Source organism: Macrotis lagotis, chromosome 1 (assembly GCF_037893015.1).
Source record: "Macrotis lagotis isolate mMagLag1 chromosome 1, bilby.v1.9.chrom.fasta, whole genome shotgun sequence".
NCBI classification, from domain to species: Eukaryota; Metazoa; Chordata; class Mammalia; order Peramelemorphia; family Peramelidae; genus Macrotis; species Macrotis lagotis.
In genome coordinates, this window is record NC_133658.1 from 460780330 (window position 1) to 460803548 (window position 23219).

Sequence of the window (23219 nt, forward strand, 5' to 3'; positions counted from 1 at the left end):
AATCACAGAAGATAGTATTTCCATATTCCCACTGGGCATATTTGTTGGGAATTCAGGATTCCAGCACTTCTGTACTATGATACGAGTCATATAAGATAGACACTAAAGTAATGAGTCCTGGAAGAAGAATTAAAACTCCTCCTGCAATGGTCACATTTCTCTTGGAAGGACTTTAACTTTGAAAGGTCTGTCCAAATAGGATGACCAAGAATTGATGAGCACCAGCTGTGACAGTTATAATGTTTGTTCTTCATTCTCGAAGACCATGAAAACATCAGGGAGTTGACTCCATGACAAGCACATGAATTTTATTTGAGTGAGAGGATGATGTGGTAAATCACCAGTCTCTCTTTCTCCTCCAGAGCCATCTGGGTCCAGGGACCAGACAGGAATCAGGACAATTGGAGATAGCCTTGGATGTGAGTCAATAAGGGTTGACTTGACCAAGGTCACACAGTAAGAGTCAAGTGTCTGAGTCTGGATTCAAACTCCTATCCTTTGTCCCCATAGACATAAATAGACTAAGATGACTTTGGTACACTTGCCCACGCACATCCTGGATCACACAAGTCTCCCATAATCTGAGCAGGTAATTCTTATTCTCCAACAATCCTGAGGAGGAAGTCAACCACTCAGGTGTGAAGAGTATCACTGAGGAACCAATGTAGCCAAGAATAGAGAAAAACAGCCCTAATTGTCTAATAAAATTGTCTAATAAAAATTGTCTAATTGTCTAATAAAATAAATCCAGGGCTTAATTTTTTTGTTTTAAATTCTAGAGTTATTCTGGTGGTAGTGAATCCTTTATTTCATGACTATGCACTTCCATTGGAGAGAAATACTTTAGAATTTGCAGCAGTTCAGGGCAGCTAGGTGGCATAGTGACTAGAGTACCAGCCCTGGAGTCAAACCCAGCCTCAGGCACTTAATAATTGCCTAACTGTGTGACCTTGGTCAAGTCACTTAATCCTATTGCCTTTCAAAAAAAAGGAATTTGGAGCAATTCCTTCCATCAGGTCTATAGCATGAAGCCACTCAACCATAAGCAAATGGAAAACAGCTGCTCATTAAGACAAGTTATTAGGTAACTAGACTCCTATTGTTCTCTAATTTATCCACACTATGAAACTAATTATACCATACAACCCACAGCTAACAAAGAGAACCAAACAGGTTGGGGCAGATCTTCTGGGTTAGATGAATTCTTTGTGTTATTAATAGTATCAATATTTGATTCCAAAGATAAAGTAATGTGAATTGCAAAGACACAGACTCAATATAACTTTACCTTGTAAAAAATATGTAGACTTGCAAAACAAATTGTCATACTAAATATGTCTGAAAATGTATATGTCTCCATCCATCTCTGAAACATCAGTCCTCTGAGGTCTCAATTAGTGCATCATCCAGGGTTCTGAAGTGTTTTAATGGAATTTTTCCCTTCACATATGTGATGAAAAATTCTTAATGTGTGATATTGTGCCTTCAAGGTCTTTATATATGATTCCAACCTTTCTAACTTTATATTCCAGGGACAATCAAAATAGGTACCAACCTACTAACCGCAAATGAGATTGAAAACTTTCCAAATTTAATACATAAACATTTTCTATAATCTGTCAGCAAAGCTCTACAGCAAATGAAAAAATACAACTGACTAAATTCTTTCAGCCTCTACCATAGAAGACTAAAACAGACCTTCCAAGTAGGGACACTGAAGTCTAAAGATAGAAATAAAGTCTATCACATTCTAACTCATTTTTCTAACAGAAATCTTATTTACACCTGATTTTAAAACAGAGCAAGGGATAGGTTCTCACCTAAATATATGAGGGAAGATAGGTTTTGACATGCTGAGAGAAGGTGTACTTTCACCTGGGTAGGGTATAATTGCAATTTGTTTTGACTGTGATTAAGAGAAATTCACATTTAGGTCAAATATTATTTGCCTTACACAAGAAGAGGTGGGAGTCAGATCATATTCTTTGCAGATAAAAATCAATCAACCAGTAAGTACTTAATGCTTATTTTGTGTTGGGTCAGAGGGAGATAATGACAAAAATGAAATGGTCCCTTCCCTTGAGAGGCTAACAGTCTAAGAGACAAAGCACATCTATGAAGAACACCTGCAAAGCAGATACAAAGCAACCTGGAGCTTCTGGTAAGAAGGAAAACACCACCCCAGAAAACAGACTGGCCAGGACCTCGAACTAGAGTCCCAGGGGACAGCCTACCTCTGATAATTCACCCAGACTTCTCCAGAATAGGATAGCTTGTCTACAAAACACTGAAAAAACAATTGTTTCAAGCCAAGGACCAAGGGAGTGAGGGCTGCTACTTCCACTATAGACAGGTGATTGGCAAGAAACTTGCCAAGTCAATCGATACTGTTATAGTATCAGTTTTTGAGATCAGTTCTGCAGGGCTGAGTTGTCTAAATTCCCTTTCTTGACAAGGTGGTCAGTATAAAGCAAATTCTATTAGGACCCTGAATGTGCAGGTGGATAAGAGCTTCAGGTAGACCCCAGGAGTAGTAAAAGTCAGTCAGAAAATAAGCATTTATCAAGTGCCTGCAAGTTACATAACTAGAGGAAAACCCAGATTCTATGGAAGTAACAAAGATAAAGGCAGTCCAGAGGAGTTCACAGTTTAATGAAGAAACACAGTCTGAATGTCATTTCAGTTCAATTGACATTGAACAAACACCTATCTAGGAGTTCATAACCCTGGGTGCAAAAAAATCTTTTTGATAAACGCATCTCAATGTAATTTACTTCCTTCGTAATCCTGTTATTTTGTGCTTTTACAAATATTAGTCTCATTTGGAGTCCATAAGCTTCACCAAGCCTGACATACAAAAAAAATAAAAGAACCTCTGATTTAGTGTCTACTATATGCAAAGCACCATGCCACATTTTGGGTTTAAAAGATAAAAATCTAAAAGATGAGGGGGGGAGTTGTTTCATTGCATACACACACACACACACACACACACACACACACACACAAACACACATCATTATGAGTGATGTTCACCTACAACGAAACTCAATTGACCTGCTCAGCATTGGTCTTTCTTCCCCATTTTCCAAATCTTGGACATCAGACACAGAAATACATCAAAAGTGAAAAAGTTTTAAAAGAGGGGTCATTTGGCAGTCATCAGCAGTAAAGAGGACCCAGCAGAATTCATAGTAATACATATGAACTGATAGGACTTTTTACAGAGTCATTTGTGTTATTTTTGTAGTTGACTACCTCTGATTTCTGGAGTATGTCTGCATCAGGGAGAAATATGATTAAGTTAAGAGTTTCTTTAAGACAAACGTGCCAAAGTAGCAGGCCTAGTCAGTAGATATGCTAGGTAGGTAGTAGAGAACAAGAGCTGATGATTGCCAACAGCAAAGTAAGACAATGGGGAAAGAGCTGATTGTGTTGAACTGCAGTTTTTACCCTGGTTATGTTTGAGATGTAAAATGTTTGGCAGCATTCAACCACAAAAAGGACTTTGGAACCATTTATTCTTGATGTAAGGACAATAGAAAAGAGAGAGAAAAGTGAAGGGAAGGTGATTAGAAATTCAAATTTCCCAAAAAGCAGCTGTGACTTGCTCAACCTATTAATGTGATTGCATTCTAACTCCAATTTAACTTTACTAAATTTGTTGTGGCTTGCTTCACCTTGGGGCCCACAGCGATGACCTCCCTCCCGGAGGGGAGCTGAGAAATTTCTTTAGTTTAAATGCCAAGTAAATAAATTACTTGGGGATACACTGAGAAGAGAAGCAAGATTTAGGGACTCAGGTACATAGGCATCCATTTGAAGTTCTGAATTTTGATCAAATTATACCATAACCCTAGGAAACAGAAGGGAATGTAGGAGACACAATCAGATAACTTTTAACTATCATGTTAAATTTAAAATATACTTTTTAAAAACTGAGGATATAATAGAAATTCGTGGTTTCATTTTTTTCTTTTTTCTTTAGTTTTCTTTCTGTTACTTTTATGGAAAATATTTGTTGATGTTTTAAGTTCATAAGAATATTTTAAAATTAAGATTTTAGGAGCATCTAGATATTCTTAATTGTCAGTAAGCTAGTGTAGTTCAAACTTCTTGTACCACTTGATGGCTTGTATAGATAATGCTTTATTTCCTGCATCCACAGCAGGTACTCTAAGTCATTCACTATACATGTGAGTGAACATATGAGTATTTATAGACAGGAATGTGTTAGAACAAATAAAATCATTAACCAATAAAAGCTGATTTGACTGTGCTCCAGAACACTGTGTTAACACCACATATGCTCCCATCTTTCACAGGATTGGTACAATTAAGGTTCAATTCCCAATATCCTTACCCTTAATTCCTCATTCCTTGTTAGACAGTTTAGAAAATAAGATTCTTCCTATACTCCTATCTTCCAAATGTTTTGGATAACATGGAAATCTTCTGTTGGTGCCAGCTGACTATCTAAAACTCTCAGCATAAATTTGACTCCTGGTGAAGTTGAGCTAAGCCTTTGTTTGAAGCATGAAAGCTGTTGCAAAGTTCCACATCTGGAAGGCCCCCCACAACAGTTGTACTACCCTCAGATGGAGAATGGGGCAATAAGGGTCACACAACAAGACTATTCCCTGTTTACATTGGTTCTCTTCCTCTCCTTGAGAGCAGTAAAAATGTTTTGTTAGCTACTGTCCCTGTCTGCTTCTGCTACTCTTTAGACAAACTCTCTTGAATCACAAAAAGGTCAATAAATAATGACTTTTGTTAGTATGTAGATATTGTGAGACCTATAAAGTTCATATACCCTGATTTTAATCAGTAAGTATTAGGTACCAGGACCTGTATTAGGGACTTGATAAACAAGTAAATAGAAAGGAGTAATCCATTATAGGAAATAGATTATGTTCTCATAGAAGAAATAACATTAAAATAAAATATATACAAGATAAATTAAAACATATAAAGATATTAAAATAAAATATATAAAATATTCAAGATAAATTTGAATACATTAAAATATATATTAAAATCATATTAAGATTAAAATATAAGCTTAATAAATAAAAACACATATAAAATAGTTTAATCCAAAGTAGTTTGAGAAAACAGTTACTAACTGGCTTTAATACCAAAAAGAATAGGAATGGTATTTTAAAATACATGGCTTGTTAAATGGGTTAGGTTTTTAGGTTTTATGTTATTAATTCAATGAATCTTGATTCACTCTGTTCTACTCTATGTTTCAGCCAAACTGGACTAAGAGCTATTCCTCAGCTTCATCTGTCCCACTTGCAATGAATTGCTTTGGAAATTGAATATGGGGAAATCTTGACTATGCATAATAAACCCTAAAGCCTCCAATCAAAGTTGGTCCCAAAAGCAGAATTTATTTTAATGGATGGAAAGTTATAGTCAGATATGAGATCTTTTCTGAGGGAAAATAACTTCATAATAATTAGAGCTGCTGTTGTTCAGTCATTTTCAACTATTTCCAACTTTTCATAACCTCCATGGTGTTTTCTTGACTAAGTTACTGGAGTGGTTTGACATTTCCTTCTCCATCTCATTTTATAGTTGAGGGCCCGTGGCAAAGAGAAATAAGTGACTTAGCCAGGTTACACAGCTAGCAATGTCTGAGGCCAAATCTAAACTCAGGAAAGATAAGTCTTCCTGACCTCAGATCCTGCACTCTAACCACTCTATCCACTCACAAGAGACAGTGAGCTACCTATCTCTGAAAGTTTTCAAAGAGAGACCTGAATGATTGCTATTGGATGTTTACTTACGTTTGGATTATATGATCTCTGAGGTCCTGATAAATGAGGCCCTGGGTATCTGTGTACTTACTTCTGTTTAGCTTTTTGAAGGCTACTCCCTTGTTATCTCCAGACAGCAGAACCCAGGGAATTGAAACCATTGTAATCAACCATTTATTTTAATCATCCACCCATGAAGCTCTTCATTTGCTCCTCTACTAATTGTTTTGACTGAGATTTGTGATAACTTCCAAATATAACAATCAGGATCAACTATATTTTTGGTGAGTAACAATGTAATATAGCAGTTAGAGAGCTAACTTTGAATCCAGAAGATCTAAGTTCAAATCCTTCTTTTGACACAGACATGCAACTTTTTAAGATTATAAATTTCAAAGAAGTAATAGATACAATTAGTATAATATGTATAATCTATATTAGATTGCTTGCAATCTTGGGGAGGGCAGAGAGAAGGAAGGGGAGAAAAAATGGAACTCAAGATCTTATAAAAATTAATATTGAAAACTATCTTTACATGTATTAAAAATACTATGAAAAATAAATCATGATAACTGCAAGTTTTTGCCTCACATGTAATAAATTGACAAAGTTGATAAAAATGGGAAAAGACAGGGGGTATAGAGCCTGGAGTTCAGAAAATGTTAAATCTGATCTCAGACATTTCATAATTGTGTGACTCTGGGAAAGTCACTTTGGAAAGTCATCTCTGGTTGCCTCAGTTTGGAAAGTCATCTCTGGTTGCCTCAGTTTCCTCATGGCATCCATCTCAGGGATGTTGTAAGGATCAAACAAAATAAAATTTGTAAAGTATTTAAGCACAGTGCTTGTCACATATAAATGTAAACATTTTCTTTTTTTTAGAAAGACAAGCACAAAATTTTTTATTATTATTATTTTGGGGGGGTGGCAGGGCAAATGGGGCTGGGTGGCCTGCCTGGGGCTGCATAGCAGGGTGATTGTTGGTTGTCTGAGGCCGGATCCGGACCCGGGTGCTCCTAGCTCAAGGACCAGTGCTTTGTCTGCCACCCAGCCGCCTCTACTATTATTACTATTTTATTTTATTTTAGGTCTTTTTTTTTCTTTTTTTGGTTTATACAGGGCAGTGGGGTTGGGGTGGCTTACATGTCACACAGCTGGGTGATTGTTGGGTGTACAGGGCCAGATATGGGCTTGGGTGCTCCTGGATCCAGGACTGGTGCTCCGTCCACTGCGCCACCTGGTCATACCTACAATTATTACTATTATTTTTTTAATTTTAATTTTAATTTTTTTCTCTCCCCTTTACTTTATCACTCAAGTGAGTCTATATTTTGGGGGGTAGGTATTTTGTTTACTCTTAAACAAGAATATTTTATTAATGTATAAAAAATTGTACAAAATGAGAATAAATACATATTAAATTAGAAAGACAAGCACAGAAGTCTGTAGTGGGTAGAACAATAAATCAATAATACAACAGTTTTGCAAAGCAATTCAGAATTATATAGTGACTAAAATGTCTTTCCCATTTTTAAGATTATATTTTATTTTTTCAATGAGCAAAAATCAGCCTTCTTACTCTTTAGTTCCAACAGCCTTCTCTATTGAGGAACAGAAAGAAACAAATTCCCTTACAAACATCTATAGTCAATCAAAACAAATGTCCACATTGCAAAATTTTTTTCCTCATTTTTTTTACTCTGAATCCTTCATCTCCCCATCAGGAGAAAGTTCCATATTTTAACATGAGGGGTTTTTTTTCTAATTATGATTGATCACTGCACTGCTATGTGACAAAGTATATAGAGAGGGAGAGACCTGGAGTCAGAAGACTCATCTTTCTGAGTTCAAAATCTGGCCTCAGATATATTATTATACACTATAAACGATCCTGAGCAAATCATTTAACCCTATTTGCCTTAGTTGAAAATGAGCTGGAGAAGGAAATGACAAATCACTCTAATATCTTTGCCAAGAAAACCCCAAATGGAATTACAAAATGACTGACACAACCTGAAAAACAACTGAACAATAACAAAATTATAATAATAAGAACTTATAATTCTTTCAAAGTATATTTGCCTTTGCTATATTTTTATAATTGTATAAATTGTTCTCCTGGTTTCTGTTCTCTTAACTGTGCAATAATTAATCCAAGTCTTCCCAGGTTCCTCTGAAATGAACTCCTGATTATCCTTTCTTACAGCATAATAGTATTCCATCACATTTATATGGATAAATAAAGCTTCATCATCTACTCTCCAATCTATGAGCACTCCATTAGATTTCCATTCTTTTCCACTTCAAAAAGAGCTATAAATATTTTTCTATGTACTTGTTGAACTGTATTTTTCTTTTGAGACTTTGCTTGTAAATGTTTTAGAGTCATTCTTCTCCATTTATCTTAGGCTTCTCTGCCACCATAATAACTCCTTATGTGGGGAATCTTTTATTTTCTCATTCTTCTAGACTACTTCCTGACTCAGAATTTAATGTTAGGACTTTATAGCTCTTCCAGAAGGAAGGTTTGGGCTGGTTCTATAGATATTTTCTTGTGGTATTGAATTCTATGTCATTCCAGAAGCTTTAGGACCAGACCTGCAAACTTTCAATGCCCACAGAATGGCCTGATCTGGGGGGAAAATGTGATTGGTGTCCCCCTTTCCTTAGTTCTGCAGTTTCCTGACCTGGTTTTAAGTCTGAACAATAGCAGAATGCAACTGGCCTCAGGGCCTATGAGTTAACTGGAAAACTCTAGTGGTTGAAAGTAAGAAAATAGTAGTCTCCTCTTTGGTGTAGGATACCATTGGACTTAATAGTGCAGTTGGGCCCCTATTCTGCTCCTGGAGTCTGAGTCACACCCCTGCTTCATTTTGAACTTCTTCCTTTTCAGATAGACAATTCAAGGCTTCTCTACCCATGACCTACACCCTTCTCAGTCCACAGTGCACCAAGTAATGTGAGCAATAAAGCTACTAATCTGTTCCTTACAATGTCTTGATGTTCAAGAGGGCCACCTTTTGAGTCTGGATCCTCCTCTTACCCTAATATACAACTGCTACCAATGAATGAGAAAGCCTTCTGTAGTGTGTTCATGGCCCAACCCCATCCCTAGAGTCTACAAACTTCTTAATCTGCCCACCTATGCTGATTTCAGCTAGGTGCATAAGTCACTGTAACTTTTTCTTTTTTTTTTCCCCATTAGGATTCATTCTGGTGAATTTACTAGTTGTGCTTGGAGTTTTGTGGAGGGGATGTTAGCTATAAAACTTATTGCTACTCAATTATCTTGGTCCTGCCCTGTCTGATAGACACAGAGATAACATGGCTAGGTATATACCCCAAAGGAATTAATAATTAATAATAAAACCCTAAAATACCAAAATATTTATTAGTCTTTTTTGTAGTGGCAAAGCACAGGATGAAAAAACAAAGTAGATGTCCATTAACTGAGAAAAGTTTAACAAACTAAAGCATCTGTATGTAATGGAATATTATTATGCTATAAGAAATAATAAATATGATGGTTACAGAGAAACATGGAAAGACTTACATGTGTTGGTGTAGAGTGAAGAAGATCAATGAACATGACAATATAAATTGAATGAACAATCACCACAAAACAATGCATAAAGAAGAAATATGAGGAAAACCCTTCCCACAATTCCTTTAAAAAGGAAAGTGGCTCATTGATGTGGAACATTGTACACATTTTCATATTTTCTTGATGCATTGACTGGTCTGTTTTTTCTTTTTAAAAAATTGTAGGAATAGATCTTTAGGAAAGGAAAAGAGTATAAGGAAATTTCAATGATGAAAAAATAAAAAATATATTTTCAAAAAAATTAAGATTTAAAAACAAAATAAAAGCAATATAATTTAATTTAATTATTAAAATTGAAAAGCAACACTTGAAAAATGTTCAACACCACTAAAAATCAAAGAGATAGATTAAAACAAGTTTGAGGTATTACTTCATACCCCAGAAATTGGTTAATTTCAATGACTGGAATGGAAGATGTGTAGGGAAATAGACCCATTACTTCATTGCTGACAGAATTACAAATTGTAGAAGCTTTCTGGACAGAAATTTGAAAATATACAATAAAAGTTACAAAAATAATCACATCTCTTGATCAAGATTTCATCGATCAAGATATACTCTCTTATTTGACTTTTACATTCCAGTTGAAGTTTTTCCAAGAACTCTTTTTGGGTTTGTAACTCAATACATTCAGCATCAGTTCATGCTAATCTTTCCATGCTTTTCTATGGTCTGGCTACTCATGATTTCTTACAAGGCAATAGTAAGTATTCCATCACATTCATAAACCACAATTTGTTCAGTCATTCCCAATTGTTGGGCATTCCCTCTTTTACCAATTCTTTGGTACTACTAAAAGAACAGTTATAAACATTTTTTACATGTGAGTAATTTCCCCTTTTTATGATTTCTTTGTGATATGGACTTAAGTACTGGTTATTGGTGGATCAAATGGTATACACAGTTTTATTGCTTTTTGGATATAGTTCCAAATTGTTATTCAGAATGATTGGATCAGTTCACAAGTCTACCAACAATGCATTAGTGTCCCAGTTTTCCCACATTGCCTCCAATATTTATCATTTTCCTTTTCTGTCATATTAGCCAATCTGACAGGTATGAATTTAGTTTACATTGCTCCAATCAATAATGATTTAGAGAATTTTTCAAATGTCTATAGGTAGCTTTAATTTCTTCATCAGAAAACTACCTGTTCATGTCCTTTGATCATTTATTAATGGTAGAATGACTTGTATTCTTATAAATTTGACCCAGTTCTCTATATATTTTAGAAATGAGCCCTTCATCAGAAATGCTAGCTATAAAAATAATTTCCTGGTTTTTTGTGTTTTTCCTAATCTTAGTTACATTAGTTTTATTTCTATAAAATCTTTTTGATTTAATGTAATCAAAACTCTCCATTCTGCATTTTATAATGTTCTCTATCTCTTATTTGATCATAAACTCCTCCCCTTTCCATACATGAGACATTAACTATTCCTTGTTTTCCTAATTGGTTTATGATATCATCCTTTATGTCTAAATTATGTTCCCATTTCAACCTTATCTTGGTATAGGATGTGAGATCCTGGTCTAGGCCTAGTTTCTGCAACACTATTCATGTTTTTCCAGCAGTTTTTTGTCAAATGGAAAATTCTTAATCCCATAAATTGAATTCTTTGGGTTTATCAAAGAGTAAATTACCATATTCATTTACTACTATTTCTTTTTGTACCTAATCAATTCCACTGATCTACCACTCTATTTCTTAGCCAGAACCAAACAGTTTTATTGAGTACCACTTTGTAATATAGTTTTATTTTTATTTGTTTGTTGTTTTTGCAAGGCAATGAGGTTAAGTGACTTGCCCAAGATCACACAAGTTAAGCAAGTATTAAGTGTCTCAGACTGGATTTGAACTCAGGTTCTCCTGATTCCAAGGCTGGTGCTCTATCCACTATGCCATCTGGCTGTCCAGATAATATATATAAAATGCCACCTTCCTTTGCATTTTTATTTCATTAATTCCTTTGATATTCTTTTATTTTAAAAAATATATTTTTCCAACAGCATGTAAAGTTAATTTTCAATAATCATTTTTGGAAGGTTTTGTGTTCCACATCTTTCTCCTTCCCTCCTTTCTCTCCCTCCTCCCCTAGACAGAAATCTAGACAGGCAGAACTATGTTAAACACATTTCCATATTAATCAGGTTGTAAAAGAAGAATCAGAACAAAAAGGAATAAAATCATGAGAGGAAAAAACATAAAATATATAACAAATTTTAAAAACTGAAAATATTATTCTCTGGTCTGCATTCAGACTCTAATTCCTTCTCTGGATATGGATGGTATTTTTCATCACATATCCTAGAATTGTCTGATTATTGTACTGCTGAGAAGAGCAAGTTCATCTTAGTTCATCATAATACAATGTTGCTGTTAATATTAACAATATTCTTCTAGTTCTACTCACTTCACTCAGCATCAGTTCTTGCAAGTCTTTCCAGACTTTGCTGAAGTCTGGCTGCTCATGATTTCTTACAGAGCAATAGTACTCCATCCCATTCATATACCACAATCTGTTCGGCCATTCCTCAAATGATGAATGTCCTCTCAATTTCTAATTCTTTCCCACTGCAAAAAGAGAAGCTATAAATATTTTGTACATTTGGGTTTTTAACCCTTTCTTATGATCTTTCTGAGATACAGACCTAGTAGTAGTATTTGCTGGATCAAAGGATATGATCAGTTTTATTGCCCTTTGGGTGTAGGTCTAAATTGTTGGGAACCAGGGTGTCTAAGCTATTTGACACAGTCACAGAAAGAAGACTCAAGGCAGTCACACTGCCTGATGGAATAACATTTCCTTCTTCAATATATATATATATATATGGATTTCATGCATACCAATATTTATAGGTTTATTATTGATTACAATATTTATTCACCCTAATACTGGAATGACTATAAAGGAAGGATTTCAGAAAAATTCCTTGAATAAAACAGATTGCAAACCCTGTCTAAATTTAACAGGACTGCCTCTCCCTGAGGCATACAAAAGGCTTCAACATTATGAAATCTCTGGAAAACCCAGCACTGGGAATTCCAAGGAGATGCCAGAATATGTACAGGGAAAACAGATACAAGATGGGTCAGATAGAATTCCAGGGAAATTAATAGTTTTGCCCCCCCTTACCATACACAGGAATATATGAAAAAGATGGTAAGAAAATAGTTAGTACAGGTGACTGATATGTGAACTCCAGCAGCCTTAGTTTCATGGGAAAGAATAAAAAAGTCACAGAAACTGTGGCTTTTACCAACAAGGCCTGAAAGAAAAATTGGTTATTGTAAGAGTTAACAGATGGGTGGACAAGCATAAAGACCCTCACTGTAGACTGTTAAGGAAGTGTATCGAAAAACATTACCTACACAAAAAATATAAAAAAACTTTCCATTAAAGGAATTGCTTATTAATAACTTTAAATGAATTAACAATTATATAATGTAGTAATAAACAAGGTAACAGACAGGTTAAGGTCATTATGGTCTGAGTAGGGATAAAAAATCAATTAACTATATGATTATTACTTAAACTTGTAATCACATGATTAAAACTTGTAACCATATGAACTATATGATTGTTGATGAAAATTGTACACTTTTGTAACCAAGGAAATAATCTTAGCTTGCTTGCTTGCTTGAAATATACATGATTCTGAAACTATAAAAATAAATCCAAGCATCTGACAGTCAGTCAACCTGCTCCTGCCTATACCCACTTGTTGACTCAAGTCATTTCACTGACTCTATCCCTCTTGTCAGGTTCCAAGAACCCCGCAGAGGCTGGACCCCCACACCAAATTACTCTTCAGAAAAGTTTGATCAATTCAAAAATCCACCAAAAATTCATTAGTGGTCCAGTTTTCTTACATCCCCTCCAACATTTATCATTTTTTATAATATTGTCCAATCTGATAGGTGTGGGGTGTTACATTTGAATTTCTTTAATTAGTAGTGATTTGGAGCATTTTTTCATATGTCCATAGGTAGCTTTAATTTCTTCATCTGAGAACTGTCTGTTCATTTGACCATTTGTCAATTGAGTAATGACTGCTTTCTTAAAAATTTGACTTAGTTCTCCATATAGAAATGAGAGCTTTATCAAAAACACTAGCTGTAAAAAGTGTTTCCCAACTTACAGCATTCCTTTTAATCTTTGTTGCATTGGTCTTATTTTTGAAAAAACTTTTCAATTCAAGATAATCAGAATTATCCATTTTCCATTTGAAAATGTTCTCTACTGCTTGTTTGGTCATAAACTCCACCCCTTTCCAAACCTCAGACAAATAAACTATTCTTTGTTCTCCTTATTGACTTACCTTTTATCTTATCTTGGAATAGCATGTGAGATGTTAATTTGCTTTCTTCCATACTATTTTATTGTTTTCCCAGCCTTTTTTCCTTATCCCAGAAGCTGAATTCTTTGAGTTTATCAAACAATAGATTACTTATAGTCATTTACTACTGTTTCTTTTGTACCTAATCTACTCCCCTGATCCAAAATATATACTCAGATGATGACAGAGTCAAAACTTCTGTATCCAAAACCTCTAAGAGAAATAGAAAATGGGCTCAGGCTATGGATGAGCTCAAAAAAAGACTTTGAAAAGCAATTAAGAAAGGTAGAGGAAAAATTGGGAAGGGAAATGAGAGTGATACAGATAAATCATGAAAACCAAATCAGCAGCTTGGTGAAAGAAATGCAAAAAAAAAAAAAATAATGAAGAAAATAATATGTTAAAAACCAGTTTAGGCCAAATGGAAAAAGCAACACAAAAAGTAAATGAGAAGAATGCCTTAAAAAGCAGAACTGGCCAGCTGGAAAAGGAGATAAAAAAGCTTTCTGAAGAAAATAATTCTTTCCAATGTAGAATGGAATTAAAAGAAGCTGATATATCAGGAAGAAATAAAACTATTCCAAAGAAAACAAAAATTAGAAGAAAATGTGAAATATCTCATTGGAAAAACAATCAACCTCAAAAACAGATGTAGAAGAGATTATTTAAAAATTATTGGGCTACCTGAAAGTCATGACCAGAAAAAGAGCCTAGACTTCATTTTTCAAGAAATAATACAGCAAAATTGCCCTGAGATCCTAGAAACAGAGGGTAAAAAAGAAATTGAGGGAATTCACCAATCACCTGAAAGAGATACCAAAATAAAAACTTCCAGGAATATTATATCCAAATTCCAAAACTCCCAAGTCAAAGAGAAAATACTAAAGTTGCCAGAAACAAACAATTCAACTACCATGGCTCTGTAGTCAGGACCACACAGGATCTGACAATATCTCATTAACAGCTCATAGAACTTGGAATATGATATTCTGGAAGGCAAAAGATCTTGATTATCAACCACAAATCACTTACTCAGCAAAATTAAACATCCTCTTTCAGGGGAAAAGATGGACTTTCAATGAAACAGGGGACTTTGAAACTTTCCTATTGAAACATCCACAGAGCTGAACAGAAAATTTGATCTCCAAGTACAGGACTAAGTTGAATAATAGAAGGGGTGATTGAGAAAGACTAACTAGGAGGAATTTAATGATATTGAACTGTTTGCATTCCTACATGGGAAGAAGATACTGATAACTCATATGAAACTTCTCATTTATAAGTGCAGTTAGAAGAAGCATATATAGACAAGGCACAGGAAGGAGCTGAATATAATGGTATCAAATAGTAAAAGGATCTAGTCAATGGGTGATAAAGGAAAGTACTGGGAAGAAGAGAAAGGAGAGGAAGAAGGGGCTAAGATAGTTCACATAAGAGTCAAGAAAAAGCTTTTTCAATGGAGTGGAATGGGAGAAGGCAAGGGGAAATGAGTGAGCCTTCATTCTCAATGGTTCAGAGAAGAAATAACATACACACTTAATAGGATATAGAAATCTATCTTACCCTAGAGAAAAATGAGAAAAAAGGGATGGGATAAAGGGGAAGGGGGGAGGGAAGGGGGGAGTAAGTGATAGAAGAGAGGGAAGATTGTGGGGGAGAGGATACTCAGATACAACACACTTTTAAACAGGGACAGGGTGAAAGGAGAGAGAGAATAGAATAAATGAGAGTGGGAAGGAATAGAGTGGAGGGAAATACACCTAGTAATAGCAATTGTGGGGAAAATATTGAAGCAACTTCTTGGTGGACTTATGATAAAGAAGGTAACTCATCTCAGAGACAGAGCCATTGGAATCAACACAGACTGAAATACATTTTATTTCTCTCTCACTATTCTTGAGGTTTCTTATCTACTTGGAGGGGAAGGGGGTTTATGTTTACTCTCATAACAAGATTATTTTACTCCTATACTTTCTAGTGTTTTTAATAGTAATGGTACTATATTGTCAAGTTTTTTCAGCATCTAATGAGACTCATTTTTATTTTTATCTTATTAGGAGTAGCTTTATTATAATCAAGTTTTAATCCCAAGTTGTGGGTAATGTTGCCCTAGGCCTCAGGTCCTCCTTAACTTATTTTCTGATCTCTTGCCTAAGGTTCAACCTTAGAGACATCTCTTCTCCTCTGAAGCATCATAGTTAGGGCCCTTAGCCACACTAAACCAAAAAAAAAAAAAATGTCCTTGCAGTACCACCAGCATGTGCTTACTCCACTTTCCCCATAGCCACAGTCTATTACCACTTCTGATCACAGCCTTTATTTCTGTTCAGGGCAGAAACTCTAAAGGTCTTCTGTTTGGTTTCTTTCTTTATCTCTTTCTTTCCTTCTTTCTTCCTCTTTCTCTTTCTTTTTCTCTTCCTTCCTTTCTTCCTTTATTTCTTTTTTTTATTAGGTTTTATTGCTAAATGGATTTTACTTCAGACAAACTGAGAACTAGTAATACTTAAAGCTTAAAAAAGATCTCTCACTGCATTTGGGCCTATCTCCAGTCATCCTTACCTATGTCATGCCAGTGGATTCAGATGACCCTGGAGGAGAGAGTGAAACTGATCAGTTTGCTCAGTTCTGCCCATTTAAACCCAATTCACTTAAAAACCATCACTACAAAGGACACAGCAATCTGTGAGCAGTAGTAGCTATTCCACTGATTACCCTAGTCAATTCCAGTTAGATAAAGCACCTTCCTCCCTTTCTTCCTTCATTCATTCATTCCTTCTTTCCTTTCTTTCTTTCCCTTTCTTCCTTCTTTCCTTCCTCCTTCCTCTCCTGTGTACATGGGGAAAGCAGTGGGGGGGGGGGGGGCAGCAAGGGGGAGGGATTCCTTCAAACCTCCCCCAACTCAAGCTGTGTGCTATTCCTTATATGAAAGTTGTGAGATGAACATTTCCGATGTGAAATCTCTTGGGGTCTGGTCTGCTTCCTGACAGAGCTGCTCCAGATCCTGCTGTTTGTTGATTCAGTGAATTCTGCCTGTAACAGTCTTCTTCCAGAATGAAAGACAAACATCATCATCATCTACATTTCACTCAAGCCCAACTACAGCCCTTGGAGACCCTGTGCATTCTGAATTCCTCTCAAAACTGTTTGACCTCTTTACTTTTGCTGCTCTAAGTTCATTTCATGGAGATTTTCTGCCTGTTTATGGAAGAAAGCTGAAGAGCTTAGACCTGTTCTGCCATGTTCTCAGAATGATCTAGCCTACCCTGACAATGTTAAAAAGAATCAAAATAAAGTCATCTATGCACAGATTATTCAAGTATTATATACATAATTGAAAAACAAAACAAAACTGGAACTAACCAATAGAGAAATGGTTAAATATTTTATTGTGCATTAATGTTATGGAATACTTTAACACCATGAAGACCAACAAATGGGAAAAAAGAAAGAAATCTCAGAAACAAAAGGGAGGGGAAAGAACTACAAGAATGGAACACACACTTATTGTAACAAAATTAGGGGGGAAAGTGAATGAAAATGAATATACAAAGAATGCTGGTGGGAACTTACAGGCCATGAAAAAATATATACTATTGAATATATCAAAATTAATTCATTTAAATGTAAATCATGATAAAATGATTTGTTTTAAAAATACTTCATCTCCTAAAAAATTATTCCTTTTCAAAATACACTTAAAATTTTCCAGAAGAGGAGTAAATTACTATCAAATTCCCACACAGTTCTAGAGTTATACTTGATTGTGCTCCCAAATCCATGTGTTCTTTCAGTCCTTCACAAGGGGGCAGCATAAGCACAAGCAATATCCAAAAGAAGGTGAAGAGAAATTAAGCTTTCCTTTGAAAACTGATTTCTATTATTTCTTCATTGTGACTTTTCTCTGTCATTAAAATTATTAAGGGGCAGCTAGGTGGCACAGTGGATAGAGCACTGGCCTTGGAGTCAGGAGTACCTGAGTTCAAATCCGGCCTTAGGCACTTAATAATTACCTAGCCATGTGGCCTTGGGCAAGCCACTTAAATCCCCTTGCCTTGCGGGGGGGGGGGGGGGGGGGGGGGGGGGGGGGGACCAAAATTATTAAAACACAATCAAGGGCTAGCTAAGATGTCAACATTTGTTTTAAGGTAAAAACAAACAAGGGCAGCTGGATTGTACAGTGGATAGAGTGTCTGACCTGGAGTTAAGATTCATCTTCCTGAGTTCAAATCTAGCCTCAGACACTGTGAGATCCTGGGCAAGTCACTTAACCTTGTTTGCCTCAGTTTCCTTATCTGTAAAATGACTTGAAGAAAGACATGACAAACCATTCCAGGATCTCTGCCAAGAAAACCTGCCAAAGTGAGCTATGAAGAGTTAGGATTTCCTTTTGTTTACTCTGAGGGTTTCAGTTGTTTCCTCAAGTCTGAAAGACCACGGAAAAGATGAAAGTCAGTGGGTGTCACTAAGTACTAGTTTTAAAGAAAACAACTCAATATCCTAATGAAATTGCAGAAGTGGGGGGTGATGAAGGGCAAAAGACTAAAAATTAGATGCCATGCTGCCTTATGTTATGGACATTTGTGATTTTCTGTTTTACACAGTATTTAGGGGTGGGGGTAAGGGATGCTGGATTTCCTGGGCTTTTGGAATAGTCCATAGATCACCAGTTCTTAATTGTCTTTTTAATCCTGTACCTATTTGGTAGTCTGATGAATCCATGTAGTCAGTAAAATAATATTTTAAAATTCATAGCATAAACTACATGAGATTACAACTGAAAAAGTTATTAAAGTATTTTTTTTAAAAAGCCAAGTTCATAAATTGTATTACCCCTCTACACCTATAAGAACATCTATGATTTATATTAGTATAATAAATACTGTTTCGTGATAGAGTATATATACATACATATATATGGTCTGTAATACATATATATATGAAGTCTGTAAACTCCTTCCTGCTAAATGTTTAGTTCCTGGCATATAACTTAGTATGTAATAAATGTTCTATCTAAATAACTGAGATAGCTAGCTGGCCCAGTAGATAGAGTGCCAGACTTAAATCTTCCTAAATTCAAATTTGCTCTTAGACATTTAGCTGTATAAAGTTGGGCAAGTTACTTATTCCTGTTTGCCTCAGTCTCCTCATTTGTAAAATGAGCTGGAGAAGACAATGACAAACCCCTCCAATATTGTTGCCAAGAAAACATAAATGCAGTCAGTTAGACATGATTGAAAATAACTTAGCAGCAATCTGTCAATCTACCTATTATTCTATCAGTCTATGAATCTATGTATCTTTATTCTCATTTACTCTCTTTTACCTGCACCTGAAACATTCACATTTCTATTCATTAAATTCCTTCTCTTCTTTCAAAGGAGAAATTTAGATACCAGATTCGTCTACCACCATCAAATCAGCTCTGTTCTCTCTTAGAGCACTTTAATCTAGATCTAAATTCTTCCCTGTCCCAAATATATTTTAAATTGTATCATACTTATTTGTATATTTATCATATCCCCTGATTTTTAGTAACTGGAGGGGAAAGATGTCTCAATTCAAATTTCTATCCCCAGTATCTAGTAAAATATCCTTTATATAATAGGCACTTAAGTAAATATTCATTAACTTGAACTGGAAATAAGAAGAAAGGAGAAGAAGACAGAGAATGAAGAAATTTTTAAAAAGTATGGTATTGTGTGAAATGACAACTATTATCTCAAATTCCATTCAGTGGATCCTTACAGGGTTAGCTAATTGTGTCTTTAAAGGATTGATCATCCAACCAAATATTTATTTAAAGTGATTTGATTCCCAGTCATAGACTATTATTTCTTTAGAGTAAGATAGAAAAGGAGCACAATAAATTTCATTAATTTGTTCTTGTCCTTCATTATAGAAGGTCAAAATGAAACTTATATTAAAGATAAGTTACATTGTGTCCAACTGTGGCTGAGCAGACTAATAGGAACTCAGAGTGTTCCTACCTCAGGTGAGGTAGTTCATGTGAATACCAGGATGGTTCTCTAAAATCGCACCTCTCATGTTTCCTTTGAACTGCTTCAATTCTTCCTTGTACCCTCTCTATTGAGGGTGGTGCTGTGTACAATCAATTCCAAAAGTTCTTAAGAGAATACTTGACAGTGTCCTTTTATTGCTTTTTCTAACCCCCTCCCCATGTGCCTCTGTGAGTTCTCCATAAAATAGTCTAAAGCAAGTGTTCATTTGGCATTTAAAAAACATGGCCAGTCCATTGGAATTGTGCTCTCTCTAGTAACATTTGAATGCTTGGCAGTTTAGCTAGAGAAGGAACTCAGTATTTCTGGTATCTTATCCTGCCAGGTGATCTTCAAAATCATCCAGAGCTAATTTAAATGGAAGCAATTCAGTTTCCCTGTCATGGTGCTGGTGGAATGTCCAAGTTTCACAGGCATGCAACAATGAGGTCAGTAAAATGATAGACCTTCAGTTACCAGACCTCTTCTCTCCCATACTTTCTTTAGGAGCCTCCCAAATACTGAGCTAGCTCTGGCAATGCAAGTGTCAACTCACTGTTAATGTGCACCTCCTTGGAAAGGACACTACCAAAGTAAGTGAACTTGTCCACAGTACTCAAAATTTCTCCATTTTCTATAATCAATGTCTCCATATATATGGATGGTGTGGTGCTGGTTGATGGAGTACCTGTGTTTTCTAGGTATTAATTGCTAGACCAAAATTAGCACAAGCAGCAGAGAATTTATCCATACTTTGTTGCATCTCAGCTTCAGAGGCTGCACTGAGTTAGTGCACAATCATCTGCAAACAGAAGATCATGCCACAAGCACTCCCTCCACTTTGGTCTTGGCTTCTAACCTTTTCAAGTTAAAGAATCTGCCATCAGTACAGTAGTTGACCATGGGGCCATGTTCATCCTCATTGAAGGTGTTTGATAACATGGCTGAAAACATCATGCTAAAAAGTATGGGAGCAAGGACACATCCTTGTTTTACTCCATTGGTGACAGGGAAATCGCGAGAGCATGGTCCACTATCCAGAACCCGGGCATGCACGACATCATGAAATTGACGTACAATGATGAACTTCTTGGGCAACCAAATTTTGAAATAATTTTCTATAAACCCTTGCAGCAGACATTCACAGGCTTTGGCCAGATTTAAAAACATTGTATACAAATCTTTGTTCTGTTCCTGACATTTTTCCTGGAATTGTCAGGCAGCAAACACCATATGGACTTAAAGATGCTTAATAATAAACAACAAAAGACATGAGACATAAAAATACAATAATCCCAAATTGCATATAGAGAACAGATTTTATAAAACATTATCTATAGCAAAAGATGTTCAGTTTATTAACCATATTCAAATAGACATTAAAATATCTTTATGTGACTTGTAAATAATTTTGTTAACCAATTTTTTACAATGGTCATTGCAAAGTAGGCCAGAGACAAAGTGCTGGTAAATCATGTAAGGATTTATTAATTCTTTTCTTTATAAGGAACCAATTTGAAAGTCATGGAATTCCATGATTCCTTGGAATTCCACCTTGTTGTTGTGGAACCAGATATTTTATAAATGTTATTTTATTTATAAAACATTTTATAAATTTTATAAATGATCATAACAGGTAGATAACAGGTAGATGACAGATAACAAAACAGGTAGCTAACAAAACAATCAGATTTGGGGTTTAAGTGATCATTTCAGAACTGATCAACCTTGTAGGACAATATGATAATTATATCACTTGTGACCATCCAAGTGGGAGAACTGTGGGAGTGGTTTGACTATTATTTTGGGGTTACAGTATAGTACTAATTGTACTGATACACATAACACAGGCAAGCACAATTCGGGGGTGGGGGGATGCAGGACTTGTCATGTTTAAAACAAATTATGACAAGATACTTTGTTTTCACTTTTTTCCCAGGCCCAGAGCTTTCCTGTGAAAAGGCTCCCTAGAAACTAAATCATCATTAAGTCCATTACACTCTCATATTAATCATTATAAAAATCATACCTCTTGAGACAGTTTGCATACATTCCTACACATGTTCTAATTCTAGCTCGTCATTCTGAAACATGAAATTCTCCAGGAATTGAATCTTGTACATGTCATCAGTTCAAGCACTAATTTCACACTTGCTGAGGCCCTAGCTTTAGATCAGAAGTTGAACCTCTGGTAAGCTGCTTCATTGCTGATTGTTTCTTTTAAAGGATGTTTCTTTTAAGGATATTTCATCAATCAAGTGATGATAAAAAGGATGTTTCTTTTAAGGAATGAAACTCCAAAAAGAGTATTCAAGGTCTCAAGAGTCTCATTAATCAAAGTAAGTAAAAATTTATCCTAAAGTAGATTACAGCACATGATCAGCAAGATAATAGTTTCTTAATGTGAGGAATGTAGGGTGTTGGTCTTCACAGGATGTGGAAGGGAGCCCTTAGGGAATCCATTACAAAAACTGCTTAACATCTTAATTCAGTTCAAAAGGCATGTTTTCCATCACAAAACAATGAGATTCTGGAGCTTATTACAATTTACATTTTGTCTTACTGTCATATTGACACACATACTTCACTTTGAGCACTTTTAACTTCCATTAGTATTTTACTACATGAGCAAACTCACAAGCTTGTAACATATACATTCAACAGTCATCTTTGTTCTAAGAGTACCCAAAATCTGGTTTAAAATAAAAACATTTTAACCTTTGTTCTCATTACAATGACTCAAACATCCTTAACCAAAATGATTTTTTTTCCAAATATTCCCATATTTTCCTTTTCCTGGTATACTTATCTAACTCACATTCCTTTCCTTAAACTAGAATTTGAAACTGTAATTATCCTAAGAATTTCCCATTCTTCTCTTGGGGGTGAGGGGGGGCCTGGGTCCCAACTCTTCTCCTTACCTAAATATCCCCTCTAACGCAAAAAAACTAAGGAAACTTAATTCCTACCTTAGCATGTAGCTGATAGCAGGTGTCAGAGTCAGACACCTAACCTATCTCTCTGGTTATTAGATCCAATTCATCTAAAACCTTTTTAGTTTGCTTAGTAACTAACTATAAAGATCCAGGACATTAAAGGAAAATTCCTTTACAGATATAAGTATTGAATGTCAGTGTCCAGGCAGGTCACATAGGTAAGTCAAATGTCTTAGACCAGATTTATTCTTCCAGGTGAGATATTATCCAAATGTCATTTTGGGGGAAATCAAGTCAAAGGGGTCCAACCTCAGCCATACTGAGAAGCCGCCCCTTCGGCTGCTCATCCCTGTCACCTGACATCCTTGGCTTCCCTTGGCTCCAAGAACATAACATTTATCCAGTAGCATTTCTTTTTGTTGACCATCCTGGTATCTGACATAAGGGAAAATCAATTAAAAGTACCCTGATCTAAAATGGTTGTTTTACCTAGTTAGAACTTCCAGTGAATACAATTCACTAAATTCCAATTATAATCTTAATGGAGTTCCAATTAATGAAACCCCCTACCTAAAGC

At 35.5% G+C, this 23219-nt stretch overlaps 1 long non-coding RNA gene across 3 annotated transcripts in view; it reads left to right on the forward strand.

The window, feature by feature from the left end:
• The window catches only part of LOC141506644 (uncharacterized), a 50534-nt gene extending 28591 nt beyond the window's left edge, over positions 1-21943 (forward strand). For all 3 annotated transcript variants that reach the window (XR_012473952.1, XR_012473954.1, XR_012473953.1), the window contains 2 exons: positions 20214-20299; positions 21646-21943. This is a non-coding gene — a long non-coding RNA (uncharacterized LOC141506644). The remainder of the gene's footprint in view (positions 1-20213; positions 20300-21645) is intronic.
• The last annotated feature ends 1276 nt before the right edge of the window (positions 21944-23219 follow it).